At 39.7% G+C, this 18,115-nt stretch overlaps 1 pseudogene; it reads right to left on the reverse strand.

Moving 5' to 3' along the window:
- Nucleotides 1–17,166, reverse strand: part of LOC144372259 (synaptic vesicle glycoprotein 2B-like) — a 51,121-nt pseudogene extending 33,955 nt beyond the window's left edge.
- Nucleotides 17,167–18,115: the final 949 nt, after the last annotated feature.

Below are 18,115 nucleotides of genomic sequence, written 5' to 3' on the forward strand. Positions count from 1 at the left end.
AAAAGGCTATACCAACTCCAGGTGATTTCAATGCAAAGAATTAGGGACCACACTTTTAAAAACACTATATTATATGTAATATATATAATATACTTTTTATAATAAAGTGGACTGATTCACTCAAATAAACTTCACCATCACTGAAAAGGGAAAGCAACTGTCATTCTACAAAGTATTGCTAAATTCATATTCAGAAGTTACTTTCAAGCATTATTTTTAATACCTCATGGGTAGCTAACTTTCCTCTTCTGAGGAGCCATAACACAATAGGAATTGTGACTTTTACAATCATTTAGATTTTAATTGGACTTTTACAATCATTTAGATCAGAGTTCAGATCCTGAATTTATCACACCAAATGATAACGATGGGTTTTCCCAACTGTAGAAGGCAGGTAATAGTACTTCCACAAATCTACTAAGAGCAAACCTCCTAGCAACCCATGAAAAATTCAACTGCTGTTTTCAAAATAACTGAATGACATTTAGTGCCAAAGATGTTGAATAAAATAGACAAAATGGATGAACTTCAGCAAAGATCAGCAAAAGAATTTTTTAAAAAAAGAAAAGCCTGAGATTATAAAATAAAATGATCCCACTCAACGCATCTCCAAAGACAATTCAAACAGTATTTTTGTAAATCAAAATGACATAAATACATCCATTCCTAAATTTTAGAGGGTAATAATTATTTGGATATATAAGTTCTAGTTCTTTTACTTAAAACTATACTTTCTGACTTATTCCAGTGGGGGGAACTAACCTCTTGAATTTTCATTGGCTCCCCCTTGGGCTTCTATTTGTTTGCCACAGTTTGTTTACTCCTAAATAATATGGGCTGCTCCTGCGGGTATTTCCTACTCTGCACAATTAAAAGACTAAGAAGAAAGAAACCAGGTAGCAAAATGTGGGACTGTGGCCACTCAAGCACATACGGCCCCAGCAACAGAGAACACACCTCATCCAACACAATCAGATTTTGCACAGCTTGGCTGCTTTTCATCTCACAGGGCTTTGTTTATTTGTTTTAATTTTAATTAAAAAGCCCTTCCATTCTCCTGGGAGTAACACTAGAAAGAGGAAGATAAAAACCACAGCAATACTGACACATTCTCAGCTCATGTCCAAAAACTGCTCTAGCATCATTAGAAGTAATGTTGATTAGAACTGCACTGTAGTCAAGCTTAGATGGATAACCAGGAAAGGGAGCAGAAGCAGGTATGCTTATAAAGTATTCTGCCTCAGAAATTGTTTTTCTTTATGATAATATGTGTAAATTATCCAAAATCCATTATCCCTCATGCCTCTGTGGTTTTTAGGGTGACTTCAGTAATCTGCATTTATTGCATTCATTAGGCACATCCTTGGGACCTTAAATTGAATAAAATTAAATGGTGAATTGCCTCCAAATATTTGGAACAATATTAATTTGGAGGCAGGGATTGTTCTGTTCACTGATCTTTTAGCTTGCCCTACTTTTCTGTCAGGATTTCACAAACATCTGGTGATGCTGGCTACAATGAGAATTAATCTTCCATAATATATCTCTCTTTTTCTGGGCTATGCCCATGAGATCCCAGGAAAACATTCTGAGTTTCGTAATTTTCTCACTCAATGAGTCAGTCACTCAAATTTCTGGTGCCAAGACCTCCCATCATTCATTCTTGCAAAAGCAATTATGTGGGTTACACAAGCTGTACACAAACATCAGTCTCCTTTTTGTAGTCACCCTTGCATTTGTTAGAGGATTAATAACTTAAGCACATTGAGAAATATCATCACATGTCTGGTTCCCTGTGGACAAAAACATCTGGTCCTAGTAAAAGGAGGCTTAAAATAAATAATCACTCTTGTTATATTGTAATTCTAGTCCATCATATTTCTAAAATAGGTTTTCACCAAGCTGATGGCTATTTGATTAAGCCTCTATTTTCAAATACAGTGTCAAAGTCACAGATTTCATAAGGCATACAAACAGGGATACGTCCTGTCCACTTGAGGTAAAGTATTTAACCACAAGCTCTGCCCTCAAAACAGCAGTGGTCAGCCAGCAACCATGCGGTCCCTCTACCATAGGCTCTCATTCAATCCAACCTGAATTGTTTCAATGCTTTCTTAGAAATAAGGTACTCTGATACTGGAGTAAGTATAATCTCTAGTTTGTAGGGAGTACCATGGATTGTTGCCTGCCTTCACAACACCCTCCCTGCCTTTCCTTTCCCACTACAGGACATGAGACTGACCCCACCCCAATTCCAGGGATGAGAAACTATATCTAAACCATTCAAGAACTGCATTCTCTGTGGTATATTGATGGTTGAGGTGGGCACATGATCCAATTGAAAGGAAGTCAAAGACTTTCACTCATTGCTTGAAGGCGAGGGCGTGCTTCCTTTGCTCAAGGACAGTATGCAAACAGAAAGCCTGGAGTAGCTACTGCTTCCGGGGAAGGAAGCTATCCAAGTACTGGAACCAAATTGAAAATGTTCTCAACACTCCTTTGCATCCCAGGAAGTGCTGAAACTTCGCATTCTTCCAACATGTGATTCCATGATCCTATAATGATCCCACAGTTAGTTCTTTTCCCTTCTCTCCCCCTCTCTATTTTATAGGTGAAGGTACAAAGGCTGAAAAGATGGAGTGACTTGTCCCGTATCACATAACACCACTATATGGATTTGACTTCATTCAATTTTCTCCCCTCCTCCTAAAGGCTTTTCAATCACTTCATTTAAAGGTGGCAATCATTTCTTAGTTTTAACACATTTGGAGCAGTTAACAGAGGAAGTGATGTTATGTCAAGAATTGTAACCAAAAAAAAAGCGATTTCTCACATGGAAAATTAAACAGTACATTTGAGTAAAGGGTAGAATGTAGAACCTGATATTAGGAATATACATTTATGTGCCTAAAATCATAGAGAACTGCCTAGTGCCAGAATTAGCTGGAAATTCTTCAATCTTTATTTCACTATTCATATTTCTTCTCTGTTTCTGATACAAAACCCAACAGGTAATCAAAAAGTAGATATAGCAAAGGCTACATGATGTTCTCACACCCCTTTCCCCCACATTCTGCACACACAGCTAGATTGTGTGCCACTGTCATTACAATAGCATGTGGTCATATCACAAATGTGGGGCCAGTAGAGTATGAGCAGAGACGCTGTGCTCTAATTCCTGGCCTAACTTTTAAAACACCAACATACAAACAGACAACTGCTCATATTCTCTTCCCAAACCAGAGACCTTGTAAGCCATGTGTTAAAGAAGGTGGCATCGCATGATGGCAGAGCGTGAGCTCCAGAATTACTGATGGAGCAGAGCCACCAACAGGACAGAAACAGCAGTCAGACTTTACTTTTATTGTATTAAACCACTGGGATTTCAGGGCCTATCAGTTTATTGCAGTAACGCACCCAATATCACCTTAGACTAATACAGTAGGTATTGTTCGCTTTAAAGCTTTCTAAAAAGATATACGACTGAGCCTCCATTATCTCAGAACACCTAGCTGAGAGTATCAGGTATAAAACAAGAAGGTGAATGGGAGGTAATGTTGGTTATCTTCAGGGACAAGATTAGCTCAGGGTCCTCAGGATTCTAAATCATGGCAAAGATGAGACTCATAATCCATGGTTTACCAAAAATGACTTTGAAGGATGCTGATGGCGTGACCAGTTATATTCATAATAAAATTCAAAACTTCTGCCTCCTCCCTAATTTACTGTTGAGAAAACCAAATCGTAAATGTTAATGTTGGCAGATCTCTATTTAAAGAATACAGTTTTTACAACTATCCAAGGTAATAAAATTGTCCCAGCTAAAACCATGACCTTGTCTCCAAGGGCTGCTTCACTGTGCAGCCAAACAAGAATGACAGCAGGTACCAGAGTGGAAAAGTGTGCAAGTGTCCTGCACCTGAAGGAGGCTTGGCATCCTAACCCCCGCCCCATCTTAAGCCAAGGGCATGACCTTGGACAAGGGCTGCTCTTGGCTTTTGTTACATCTGTCATCTATAAAATGGGGTTACCAATGCCTAACCCTGGAGGGAGGAGGGCTAGCTGGAGGACATGAAGTGTGAAATCCTTTCAGATAAAAAGAAGGATAAAAAAGGGGAGATAAAAAGGAACAGAGGTAAAGAGGGAGGACAGAGTATACTATGTGTAAAAGGTCATGGACGTTGAAATTAACAATATGTCTGTAGCGCTAGTTCCTTAGGAAGATCAAAGTCACATATAGGAACCTTGTGTGAATACTGGGAATGAAGCTGAGAACAGGAAAGGTTGTTTGGGTGCAGGTACCATAGAAGCAGGGCCCCCTGGGCATTTTTTAAGCCTATGACTCACCATAGTGTGGAATGATGCTCCAAGCCATGGCAGATGCGTAGATGCCCCCAGTCATCCAGAAGATGCCCAGCCAACTGAGATGTTCTCCACGCTTCTCTCGAGATAAGAATTCAGAAAAATAGGCAAAAACAATCGGCAGAGAGCCTCCAATGCTGCAGAAAGGAAAATGCCAGAAAGAGAGAATCAAGTTATATGCTGAAAATGGTCATAACAGGAACCAAGTTACCTCAGACCCCACCCTTAGGCCCTGTGGTGAAATAACCCAGGAATGTGATAGACCAGCCAGGCAGTTCCTCTCTACCTATGGGAAGCAATCTTTTAACTTTATACACTGACTTTACAATTGCTAGCCCTAACCCTTATTTTTCCTAATGCTCAACCTTAATATGGTGTCTTGAAAGTCAATCACAAACAATCCAGAGCTTTCTGGAGGTAGCACCCATAGCTAGAGAACCCAAGTGCCTAGACCCTTGGTCTCAGAGGGACCAGCCCAAGGTCTCTGAGTCATACCCTATGCCTGAGATGAGTCGGCAGAAGAGGAAGGCTCCATATCCCTGCACAAAGGAGGAGAGGGAGGCAAAGGAGGCATTGATGGCCAGAGACATGCTGAGGACTCTCTTTCTTCCCAGCTTATCAGCCAGGCCCCCCAGAATGAAGGCCCCCGCCATCATTCCTAGGTAGACTATCAGTCCTGTAAGACAGAGAAAGAAATGGAGAAGATGGAGAGAAAAGATGAGACATTAGAGACCATTTGATGTTTAGAAAATCCAATGCCCCTTTTTACCCATCCTAGAAATTCTATATCATAGACACAAAAAAAAATGTGACAAGATATTCATGGAAAATTAACAATTCTATACAAATATGACCTTTTACAAATGTTAGTCCAACAACAATAACCTCACCAGGTTTACATCTGTGTATACAAACCAACATAGATGAACTGAAGTTAAGACAGATGTTCCCCTCCTAAAGACGATTGTTTTAAATGCCTAATTCTCAAACAAAAGGCTGTAATTTTACTTTGAATCAAGAAAAAATGTTTGTACAAAAAAAAGTCCTCACCCTGGGGTGATATTTAAGGAGAGAGAATTTTCAAAGTAAAGAGTGGCAACCTTGGTAGGGGAAAGGTTGAGAAGGAAGGATACGTACAAGTGTAAAAGAGCAATTGCCTACGGGGTCGACTATCATATTACACATCCATAGAGATGCTTCTGGGAGCTATAATCAAGGTTTAGACTTCTTAGGGGAATGTAACATAATTTTAATATAATGTAAGGTGTGTCCAATTTAATTCTGCATGAGGGTATCCAGTGTTCTCAATTCCATTGATTGGAAGAGGTTGTACTTTTTGTTGTATTTTGTTGGCAAATTTGATCATACATAAATTTCTTCCATTGGTCTATATATATTTTATGTCAATCCTATGCTATTTTGATTACTACAGTAATCAAACTATATTTGAAATCAGGTAGTGTTGATGCCATAAGATTTGTTTTTTTTTGTCTTGTTTCGCAGTGGATTGAACCCAGGGCCTTCTGCATGCTGAGCAAGAGCTCTACCACTGAGCTATACCCTCAATCCTCAGCTTTGTTCTTTTAGCTCAACATTGCTTTGTCTATTTGGTGACTTTTTAATTTAACAGCATTAATTCTTCTAATCCATAAACACAGGGTATTTTTCCATTTATATGCTTCTTCTTCAATATTTTGTATTTCAATATTTTGTAGTTCTCAATGTATAGATCTTTCATTTCCTTAAATTTATTCCCATTGAGGATATTATAAATGGCATTGTTTTCTTGGTTCCTTTTTCAGATAGTTCACTGTTAGTATTTAGAAATCATACTGATTTTTGCCTGTTAGTTTCCCATCCTGCAACTTTAATGAATTTGTTTATAAGTTCTGACAGTTTTGGGTGAAGTCAAGAGTTTCCTGTATGTAAAATCATGTCATTTGCAAACAATTTTACATCCTCCTTTTCATTTTGATAATTTTTATTTCTCTTTCTTGTCTAATTGCTCTGGCTTGAAATCCCAATACTGGGTTTGACAGAAGTGGTAAGAATGGGCATTCTCACCTTGATCTTGATCTTAGAAGAAAGATTTTCAACTTTTCACCCTTTTCACCATCGAGTATGCTATTAACCCTGGGTTTGTTATATATAGTCTTCGTTATTTTGAGGTACGTTCCTTCTATACCTGATTTTCTGAAATATTTTAATCATGAAATATGTTTAATTTTGTGCTTTTTCTGCAGCTGTTGAGATGATCTTATGATTTTTATTTTTCATTCTGTTAATGTGGTATACAGTGTTTATTGACACACATTTGTTGAACCATCCTTGCATTTCAGGGATAAATCTCAATTGATCATGGTGTGTGATCCTTTTAATGTGGTGTTGAATTTGACTTGCTAGTATTTTGTTGAGAATTTTTGCATCTATGTTATCAGTAATATTGGCTTATAATTTTCTTTCCTTGTAGTGTATTTGTCTGGCTTTAGTATCAGAGTAATGCTGGCCTTGTAAAATAAATTTGGAAGTGTTTCATCCTCTTCAATTTTTTGAAAGAGTTTGAGAAGGATTGGCATTAATTTTTCCTCAAATATTGGGTAGAATTTGCCAATGGAGCATCTGGTCCTGTGTTTTTCTTTGTTGAGATGTCTTTGAATACAGACTCAAACTTCTTACTCATGTTTGGTCTTTCAGTTTTTTTTTATTTCTTTATGAATCTGACTTGGCAGATTGAATATTTCTGGGAATTCATCCATTCCTTCTGAGTTATCCAATTTGTTTCTGTAAAATTGTTCACATTACGCTCATGATCTTTCATATTTTTTATAATGTCTCCTCTCTCATTTGTGATTTCATTTAAGTCTTCTCTCTTTTTCTTAGTTGAACTAAGTTTGTCAACAAATAATATTGTTTGTCTTTTCAAATAACCAACTCCATACTTTAACTATTACACTTTATTGATCTTTATAGTACTAATGGTACTAATAGTACCAGATTTCTCAGCTCTATATTAATTCATTCTTTCTTTGTTCAACTTCAGGACTGCTTGCTAAGTGGCTTCCTTTCATCCAAGGAGAGAAACAATTAAATGTATAATTATTATCACCAAGTGAGAAAAAGTGCTCTAATAAAGGTATGTGTCAATTGTTACTAAGACACAGAGAAGGAGCATAACTTAGATATATCACACTCAATGTGGGAAGGCTCCCAAGAGAGTCATTGAGTTATTCTTGAAGGAAAAACAAAACCTAAGTTTCCATTCAGTGATTGGGGGAGTGCACTCAGGGAAGTGGCAGACGGCAAGTGCAAAGACAGGAAGGCACAAAGAAAGCCTGATACTTTTGGGCAACTACTAGTATAGTCTAGTGTAAGCAAAGCATAGTTCATGTGGGAGAACCCAATGAGGGACTGAGGCTGAAGTGTAGAAAAGAGGCCATAACATAAAAATGATAAATGGCTCTGTATGTATGTGTCAGAGAGAGAGAGAGAGAGAGAGAGAGAGAGAGAGAGAGAGAGAGAGAGAAGAGAAAGAGGAGAAAAAACACGCCCATGTATGGATGTATGCCATGTGTGGGTACACAAATGGATGCTTGCATAGGTCCATAAATTGGAGGGAAAGAAAGGGAAAAATTAAAGGTGTAGTCCAGAGATTGGCTAAGAACCAATCTCTACCTGCTCTACCTTGGCCCCCAACTTGGAGAAAAACATTATTATCCCAAAAAAAATTCATTTTTATTTTACTCCAGTAAGGCAATCTTCAACACCTCTGTTTGACAAGTAAAAGCCACCCTTCTAGACCCTACTTTTAGATTCTGACTTTACCTGCTGCTCCCCACAAGGATCTGCCAATAGGACATGAGACAGCGGCTCCAACGGTGAAGGAGGAAGAAAGCAACTGTGCTTTCTTCTCCTAAAAAACTAAGACTTACCGAGATTACTTCTTCACCCTGGCAGCAGCAATGCCTTTCCAAGGCAGCAGCTGAATGCAATGAATAGAAGCCACAGTGTGCCCCACCCTCCTCTCCCACACCAGCACCGGCCAGCTGGGGCCCCTCTTCTGCAATCTGAGCTGCCGCTCCTTGGGGCACCTTCTCTGAGCTGCCAAATTACAATAATTCCAATCCCTTCTCTTGATTTCTGCAGCCCTAGTGGTGGTAGCTGCTTGCTGCTTTCACTTTCTTAGTGATACTTTCTAAAAATATTTCACTTACCCCATTAATATTTTATTCCAAAGTCACTAGCATGAGTTCTGTCTCCTAACCATGACATGGCTGATCCAGACACAGGGGCAGATGAACCAACATTAGAAATCAGATATGGAATCCAACCCCTCAGCTTTACCAGAAGAAGAGGTTGAGCCCCAGAAAGGTCAGTGACTCGCCCAGAACCTTGACAGTGGACGAATATCTGCTGTCCCTGATCCCTGGTCTCCTGGTTCTGAGCCTAGTGGTTTTGTTAGCAAACATCCCTGTCCAAGGCACAAAGGCACCAGAGAGAACAAGGAGAGCTTCCCGAATGCTGTCTTTGGAGGCTGGGAAAGGAGGAATGGAAGAAAAATGAGTCTTTCCACCAGGGAAGGAAAATGTGAAATTAACGATGCCTCTGAAATGGCTGTGCTATTAAACTCATTTAAAATCTGTCTTTAGCTGAAGAAATTAAGGCAATAAATTTAGAAAATTAGAGTGCAATGGAGTTATCAAAAATTACATGAAGCAGATGAGGGGAAAGCTAGGAACTATCATCCTTCAATTCTGCTCAACAAGTTGAGTGGTATATTAGGGAAATGTCCCCAATACACTGAAATTTTAAGGAAATTAAAAACTATGATCGTAACTTGCAGAGCAGAGAGGATGAAATCAAAGGGAAAGGGTATAGAGAGATTTTTTTTTTTCCTTCTTCTTCTTCTTCTATTTGGGATTGAACCTAAGGGCACTCTACCACTGAGCCATAACACCAGCCCTAGCTTTTCTTTTAATATATTAGTATTGTTTTGTTTTTGCTTTGTGTTTGTTTTGCAGTACTAGAGATTGAGCCCAGGGGGACTCTACTACCACTAAGCTACATCCTCAGCCTTTTTTATTTTTGAGACAGGGTCTCACTAAATTGCCCAAGCTGTGATCCTCCTGCTTCAGGCTCTAGAATAGTTAGGATTACAGAGTTTTTAAAAAAATATTTTTATTTTAGTAGATGGACACAATCCATTTATTTTACTTATTCATTTTTTTGGCGGGGGAGGGATTGGGGAAAGTTTTTAATTGGTGATAAAGCAACAGAGGAAATGGACTACCCCTCCTTGGAAGAGGGAGGAGCCTGTGCTGACAGGAACCATGAAAGGATGATCCCAGTTGTAAAGCAGATGGTGGTGTCTGGTGGGTTCTGGGCTCCAGGATCACCAGCTGCACCACCACAGGCAGCCCACTCAGTTCCCCTGGCCATCGCTGCCCTTTGTAAGACTCAGACCACAGTCCTCATCCTGCAGAGTCGTTAGGATTACATAGAGGAAGGGGTTGGAAGTACTGAGCAGGATGCCTGCCACCATGTACCTCCACAGTCAATAACAGCTGCTATTGTTATCAGTAGTGTGGCTCAGAAAAGTGAAAATAAGGTGGTGGCATGTTAAAGCCAAACCAGCCACACATTACAGGAATCTGAAGAAAGAGGATCCAGAAGAGCAGACGAAACTTATTTTTAGCAACATGCCCTTTAAATAGACTTCCCTTTCTCTCTACCTGGAGAAGGAGCCAGATTCCAATAAAAACCTTTCTTTGACTGAAATAGTTTTCAAATTTTCTCTAACAAAACTTTCAGGGAATTATCTTTCTAACTCTGTGTTTGTCAAATTCTCTGGTTAAATGTCATCTTCACTTAGAGAGGCAACTCTGATGTTCGAAACTGGGCCTCATCAAACATTTTCTGTAAAGGGCCAGAAAGTAAATATTTTACTCATAAATAATCGTTTTGTATACCTCTGATAGTCTCTGTCACCTTTTCTTCCTCCTTTTAAAATTTACAACCCTTGTCAGGTGAGGTGGTGCATGCTTATTATCCCAGCAACTCAGGAGGCTGAAGGAGGAGGATTGCACGTTTGAGGTCAGACTCAGTAACTTAAACCGTGTTCTCAAAATTTTTTTTTAAAAAAAGGAGCAGGGGGTGGAATGTGACTCAGTGTTAAAGCACCCCTCAGTTCAATCCTCAAAACAAAAATAAATAATATCTAACCCTTTATACTAAAACACACCCAAGAGGACTATTCTAGTGTTCCACAGCATTGAAGGGTGACTATATTTCACAGCAACATAGTTTGTTTCATAAAGAACTAGAAGAGAAGATGCCAAAGATTCTCAACACAGCAAAATGATCAATGATTAAAGAGATGAAAATGCTAGTTAGCCTGATTTCCATTATGTAGTGTGTTTGTATGTCAAATTATCACAGTGTATCCTATAAATATGTACAATTATTGTGGATAATTTTTAAAATTTTTTAAATTTGTAACCCTTTAATATGTAAAACTAAAAGAAGATCACGGGTTTGTGGGTCATTGTTTGCTGAACCTTGTTCTAAACAAAATTCAGTCATCTCTGCTCCTCTTTTCATAATATATTGGTCCATCTCTTCATATCATATATCTCTATTTGCTAGCAGATATCTATTGGTTCAATGCTTATCAAGGTCTGTTGACTGTCAATTACTGGAGGTGGGGACAGGGTTAGTTCTAAGTTGAGTTCCTTATTGTGTCTTGCATTTAGCACATACAAAGCACATAGTAGGTGCTCCATTAACATTTGTTCAATAGAAAAATAAATGATATAAAAATTCATATTTACTATAGAAAAATCTGAAAATATACCTGAAACAAATAAAAGGTAAAACAAAAACTATCCATCACATCACCATTGAAGGACAGCTGTTGTTAGCGTGTTTGTTTGTTTTTGTTTGTTTGTTTGTTTGTGGTCCTGAGGATTGAACCCAGGGCCTTGTGCATGGAAGGCAAGCACTCTTCCAGCTGAGCTATATCCCCAGCCCTGAATGTTTGTTTGTTGTTGTTGTTGTTTTTAATGTTTTTTAGTTATAGATGAACACAATAATTTTATTTTGTTTATTTATTTTTATGTAGTGCTGAGGATCTAACCCAGTGCAAGGCAAGTGCTCTACCACTGAGTCACAACCCCAGGCCGCATGTTTTATTTTTGTATTTATATGTTTACATCAAACTGTATTGACTTGGTTGAGACCATTCTATATTGGAAGTTTCCTACTCTGTTTTTTCCACTTCATAAGTAACTCAGCAAAGGACATCTTTGTGCATAATATCCTCATCTGCAATTCTGGTTATTTGCTCAAAATAGAAACAGAATCATAAGGTGAAAAGGGATCAACAGCTTTGTGGTTCCTGAGATGCAATACCAGATTTTCTTCCAGGGAGCTGACACATATCATAAACCTATCGCCAGCTCCAGATGATTTTATCCTCAGACAGACAAGATATTTCCTCTCTGCACCAGAGGCAGTGGGAGGAGGAGGCACACAATCAGATTGCACTGGCTTATAGTGATAATGTGAAAAAAGAGGCCCCTGCTTGGATGATCATCTTTATTCAGCAATTAACCAAAGACAAAGAAGCCATTTCTAGCTTTCTTTGCTTGAATACATAGACATTAAATGCATTAATTATGCTGAGAGGATTCTGAGATCCCTTTTCCTGCAACCACTCAAATATTTATTTGACTGTATACATTTGCTTTGCAGGGATAAAAATCAGCATGTCCCAACTAGACTATTCCATTCTACTTACAATTTCTAACAGAAAATTCCTGACAACTCCTTTCCATTTCTTTATTATTTAATAAAATATATCTTCTTGAAAGATGATACTCTCCTGGATTAGGGTCTAGGATTCACAGGCTCACAGGCGGTAAATGTGATAAGGGAATCATGGGAATCCCCTAGGGAAGGCTCACTTGGATATCAGATCATGGAAGAACATCAGGATATCTGTCTGCACATCCTATGAAATCAACCACATCACCCTAATAACAGAGCCCAAAATACTTGAAGGAAATATTGACAAAAAGAGAAACAAAATGATTCAATCCTAACAGTTGGAAAGGTTCATATTCCACTTAAGAACAAAACAAAAACAAGCTGGGCATAGTGAATCACAAAGTTTGAGGCCAACCTGAACAACATAGCGAGGCCCTAAGCAACTCACAAGACCCTATCTCAAAACAAAAAAAACAAAATGGTCTGAGAATGTCTAAGTGGTAAAGTGCTCCTGGGTTCAATCCCTAGTTCCCTCAAAAAACAAATGATAAAAACAACTTCACAGAAAACCAGTAATGACAGAGATGACTTGGAAAACACCATCAATCTTACAACTCAACAATAAAATGACAGCTCAATTCTTAAACTAGGCAAATAATTTGAATAGACATTTCACCAAAGAGCACAAGCACATGCCTAGTAAGCATCTGAAAAGATGTTTGGCATCACTAGTTGTAGGGAAATTCAAATAAAAATCACAACGAGATACACAATGAGATCTATCCACTAGAATATTAAAAAAAATAAAATAAAGACAACACCAGGCATTCAGCTTATGGGAATGTAAAGGAGAAAATACTTATAGTCACTTGGAAAGCAGTTGAGCAATTTCTTAAAAAGTTAAAACATATATGTACACAGGACCCAACAATTCCATTCCCAGGTGTCTGTCCAAGAGAAAAGAAAACATGTATCTATGCAAAGATTCCATCAACAGTCATGGCAGAAACAAACTGATACATCCAAAAAGCTAATACCAGCACAATCTAATAAATCCAATATTCACTAAAGTCCAACACTAAGAAGTAATATTTAGTAATGAAATTAAACTATTAACACATGCTAAGATGGCATGGGTTAGCCACAAAAAGATAATGCTAAGTGAAAGAAGCCAGATGAAAAAGACTATATGTTGTATAATTCCACACATACAGCATGTCCAGAAAAGGCAAAGCCAAAAAGAAAGCAGGTTTCCTGCAAGTGGGGCAAGAACGGTCAACGAGCACATGCACACTCCACGGAGTCATGAAAATGTTTTAAAACTGAATGTGATGATGGTTGCTAAAGTTTATAAATCTGTTGAAATGATTGATTAGTATACCCAGAATGAGCTCTGATGGTATGTAAATTATACCTCAATAAAGCGGGAAGGGAATCAAGTATACAAATGGCCAAAATATAAGGCAGAATGTAGTAAAAGCCATAAGAAAATAGGGAAATATTGAGGGAGGTCCACAAAAGCATTCCTGGAGGAGGAACTGTTGGAGCCAGATTCCGTACACTAATAAAGCATTGATGGGTTAAGGTCAAAGAAGGGCATTCTCAGTGCAGAGAACCTATCAAGCAGATACACAGAAGTGGGACAAGCAGGGGCATGGATGGGGACACAGTGGGAACCGCACAATTGGCCAGTTCCTGCCAGTGAAGGAGGGCTGGTCAGAAAAAAGCCTGCAGAGCAGTCCCACTCTCTGGCCCTGAGCCAGCTTCTTCTCTTCAAAGCTATACTCTCACCTTGTGACCAGATGTTACAGACTTAGAGTTGCTCTGATTATTTAGGAACCACTCAAGCCATGTCCAGTGTTCCAGAAGACTCTGGGGTACATCTGAAAACCTAAGAGTTAGAATTGTGAAACCTCCTTGGGAGACCCCTATGTTATTAAGCCTCATGGGTGGCTGTGCCTACACAGCTGGAATAGCTCTTCCGCAGGGAACCCAGGAGCCTTCCCCTTCTTCACGGATTGCGCTTGTCTGCTTCTTCATCCCAAGGACAGAACAGAGAATTTCCTTTCAGGCACTGTCTTGTGAATGGATAATATAAGGCATCACAAATAAAATTCATAGCAGTAACTTTTAACCTTTTTTTCTTTATCCACCCCTAATAGTCTTTTTACACATTTCTTCGTAATTGCCTCCCAGGAACTGTTAAAACTCCAGACATCATATATGTCTGTTTATATATTGTATGCACACCTATGTTATCTACATAAAAAGAACAAGATTGTGCCTCCTCTGCAAGAGACTGAAATGAATAGCCCCACTGAAATGCTGAAAGGCTGGAGAGCTGTCCCCCCACCCCCACCCCCAACTGGGGAGACTCCAAGGAGGCTGAGCATGGAGATTGCCCCTACCAGGCCCATCTAACAGGGCCTAACTAAATCTGCATATTTATCTTCCCTGCCTTTTGTCCCATTTTGCCACTTCTTCTATTTTAAAAGCTTTCCTGGCCCTCAGAACCTCTGAAGATGCAGTTTTGAAACAGAAAGTTTCTTCTATGTGACTTCAAAGCTAGCTTTGAATAAAACCTATTTCTCTACCAGTCTGACTCTAAATATTTGTGAGCCATGAGCTCTGCAGCCTAACTTATTCCCTAGGGCAGTAACAGTTACCATCCCCCCCCACACTCACAAGAAGCAATTTCCACACACACACACACACACACACACACACACACACACACACACCCTCCATAGGGTTGTATCACCTCCATTAAGAATTCATGTTCTGGGGTCTCATAGTGAAGGGAAGGAGAGGACCCAATCCTCTGAGCATGACGTTAGTGTCCTGTACATCTAAGTGTCAAATTCCTTTAGCTGAACTCTTCCAAATCAATTGGAAAAGGGGAAGTGAATACAGTCTCCTTGTCCTCCAGAAGCAATTCCAGTGGCTCTAGAGACCAAGGAATAATGGAACCAGGCCTGACAAGGAAAATAATTACAGAAATGAGATGTCTTGTGTATAATAAAAGCGGGAAGCCAAGAGAGACACACTGTTTGGGGAAATTGCACAGATGAGCAGGTCTAAGATGGTGTTAGAAATTTTAGCACATAAGAAATTGCACAATCTGGAAAGACCAGGATATTCTGTTTCTAGAATGAAGGCATTATCTCGCTCGTTGGATACTCAGGACAAGGCGTTCTTAACCTCAGCAAGGAAGTGGCCACTGCATAACCTGGCCAATGAGCTGGCAGCATATTGCAATGTGCCCTGGTGACATGGGGTTGTGGCTCTGGTTTTAAATAGGGGGTTTGGTGTGTGATGGGTGGAGGCCAGGTACATCCCTTGGGAATGCCAGAGCCCGATAATGTTCATAGAGTCATACCACCTCCCTCTAACTTCATGCTTAAGAATAAGATGTACCAAGAGACACCTTCACACAAACTACGAACAACAGAAGCAAACCATGAGCATGAGCTTCCTGCATATCATGAAATTTTGAATCAAAAAACTGCATCTAAAGCAAAAATGTCTTTTCATGCTCAACTTCATCTGGCTTTCCCAGCAGTTATAACTCCTTTTCCCTACCTGCACTCCTCTTCCTCCTGACATGTGATCCACCACAGGACGCCTGAACAGAAGAAATGGGCCTTGAAATGGAAACTAAGACAGAGCCTGAATACCTCCCCAAACCTTAGCTTCACTTGCTTTTAGTTCCTTCCTTATGTCACCAATTTTAGAGGTTGTATAGCCAAGCAGTATATTCCCATTAGCTTCACCATAGATAACACCTCAGATGTAGTGCTCAGAATGGTAACAGTACCTGAGTTGCTTCTCAGGAACTTGGAGTGGCTCACATGGGTTGAAACCACCAGCCTTTGATGTGGGCCTGTATAAATGTCCAATAGGTGACCTTTTGATGTCAGAGGGCCAAAACTCCATCCTCAGAACATGCTAATACCACCATCTTCTGAACACATGTCTTAGGAAGAGCCATGAAGTTTGATTATGCATGTGCAGGCCACCAATTACTTTACTTTTCCTTACCTCCTGTTATGGTCTGAACATGAGGTTTCTCTCAAAAAGCAATGCAAGAATGTTCAGAGGGCTGGGGTTGTAGCTCAGTGGTAGAGTGCTCATCTAGCATTGGATTCACTCCTCAGCACCACATAAAAATAAATAGATAAAATAAAGGTATCATGTCCAACTACAAGTAAAAAATTATATATATATAGATGGATAGATAGATAGATAGATATAGATATAGTTCAGAAGTGAAATGACTGGATCATGAGCAATTACCTCATCAGTGGATTAATCCATTTAATGGATTCATAATTTAAAAGGACCACTGGGTGGTAACCGTAGGCAGGTGGGATGTGGCTAGAGGAAGTAGGAAACTGGGGTTGTGGCCTTGGACTATATCTTGTCCCTGGCTCCCCATGGTCTCTCTACTTCTCTTTAGCCACCATGAGCTGAGCAGCTTTCCTCCACCATGCTCTTCGGACATGATGTTCTGCTTTACCGTAGGCCCAGAACAATGGAGTCAGTTGACCATGGACTGAGTGAAACCTCTGAAACCAAGGGCCCAAAATAAACTTTTCCTTCTCTGAGTTATTCTAGTCAGGTATTTTAGTCACAGTGACACAAAGCTGACTAACACACCTTCTATCACCTTCACCAATGCCTCACACTGCCCTGTTTTTCTGTCCCATAAATTCCTCTAAACCCTCTCCCCTGGAAGGCAGATTTGAAATTTGCTCTACCTGTTTCTGCACACTCAGCCAACTCATAAATAAACTCACTACTTTTGCAAAATTCATCATTCTAGGGACTAACCTACCACAGTAGGATAACATGGGCCTGGTTTAGTAACACAACTGCAGGTCTTGGACATATATCCAGTTTCAGTGCTGCCCTTGGCACGTGGCTGCCAGGGTCTGGGCTGCAGTATCCACTCGGCTTCATGCAGGAGAACAAGCTGATCCACTGGGCCGCCAGCATCCAGGGAGACCGCCTTTATCAGCTGCCAGTCCCAACATTTCTGTCAGCAGGGAAAACACCTGCAACCATATTCTGAGATAGTCAAGAGAGCAGGGATGAAGGAAACAGAAATCAGGAGAGGCTGTTGCTTTTATTCCAATGCACATGAAAAACCAGGCTAAGAGATTAGCAGGAACATTCAATTGCTTAATGATTTTGCTTTAAAAGCAACAATTTGTATAAACAATGACAAACAGTGGCAGGAACTTACCATCCATTATTGTGAATTTTCACAACTTTCCAGATGCCGAGAGTCATTATTGTCTCCATTTTAAAGAGGAGACTAGAGACCAGAAAAGTTACACATCTTTCCCCAAGATCCCACAGCTAGAAAGTGGCAGAGACAGGATTCCAACACAGAACTGTCTGGCTCCTACGCCCATGATACCTCTCAGCAGAATCACACCTAATGTCATAGAGGCATTTTCAAAGTATAATTCTAACCATTTTCTTTAAGATGTGGCATGTCCTAATGACAAACATCATATGCAAGTCTCACCCTTTGTCACGCTGGGCAGAATGTCCCTCCACAAAGAAGTACCTCCACATGAGGCTTCTTCCTGGAATCCCCCCTCTGAGAAGCAACTGTGCCAACACTATTTTGTTGGCAGGTAAAGCAAAGTTTCTTCAGTTCTGTGACAGGGACTGTCATTCTGAGCCCTTATCCAGGAAAGAACGTGCTGGTTTATAGAGCACAGGGGGAAAGGGCACATATGCTTATGCTGGAATCATTTCCATAAACTGGGAAGTCCCTGCCTTAATTCTAGAAGCATGCTATGAATGGAGAATATTTCATAAGAGTTCTCTTAAACCATGTCTCTTTGTTTTTCCTTTTAGGCAATTATCTTTGGAGCTAGCTACAATTCCAGAAATGGAAGAGAAACAAATGGGAAAGGCAAACACTGGGAATTGGAGGGATTCAGTCTCCTTTAGAGAAGCAAAACCACCAACA

The sequence above is a fragment of the Ictidomys tridecemlineatus genome, assembly GCF_052094955.1.
Source record: "Ictidomys tridecemlineatus isolate mIctTri1 chromosome 5 unlocalized genomic scaffold, mIctTri1.hap1 SUPER_5_unloc_2, whole genome shotgun sequence".
Lineage (NCBI taxonomy): Eukaryota > Metazoa > Chordata > Mammalia > Rodentia > Sciuridae > Ictidomys > Ictidomys tridecemlineatus.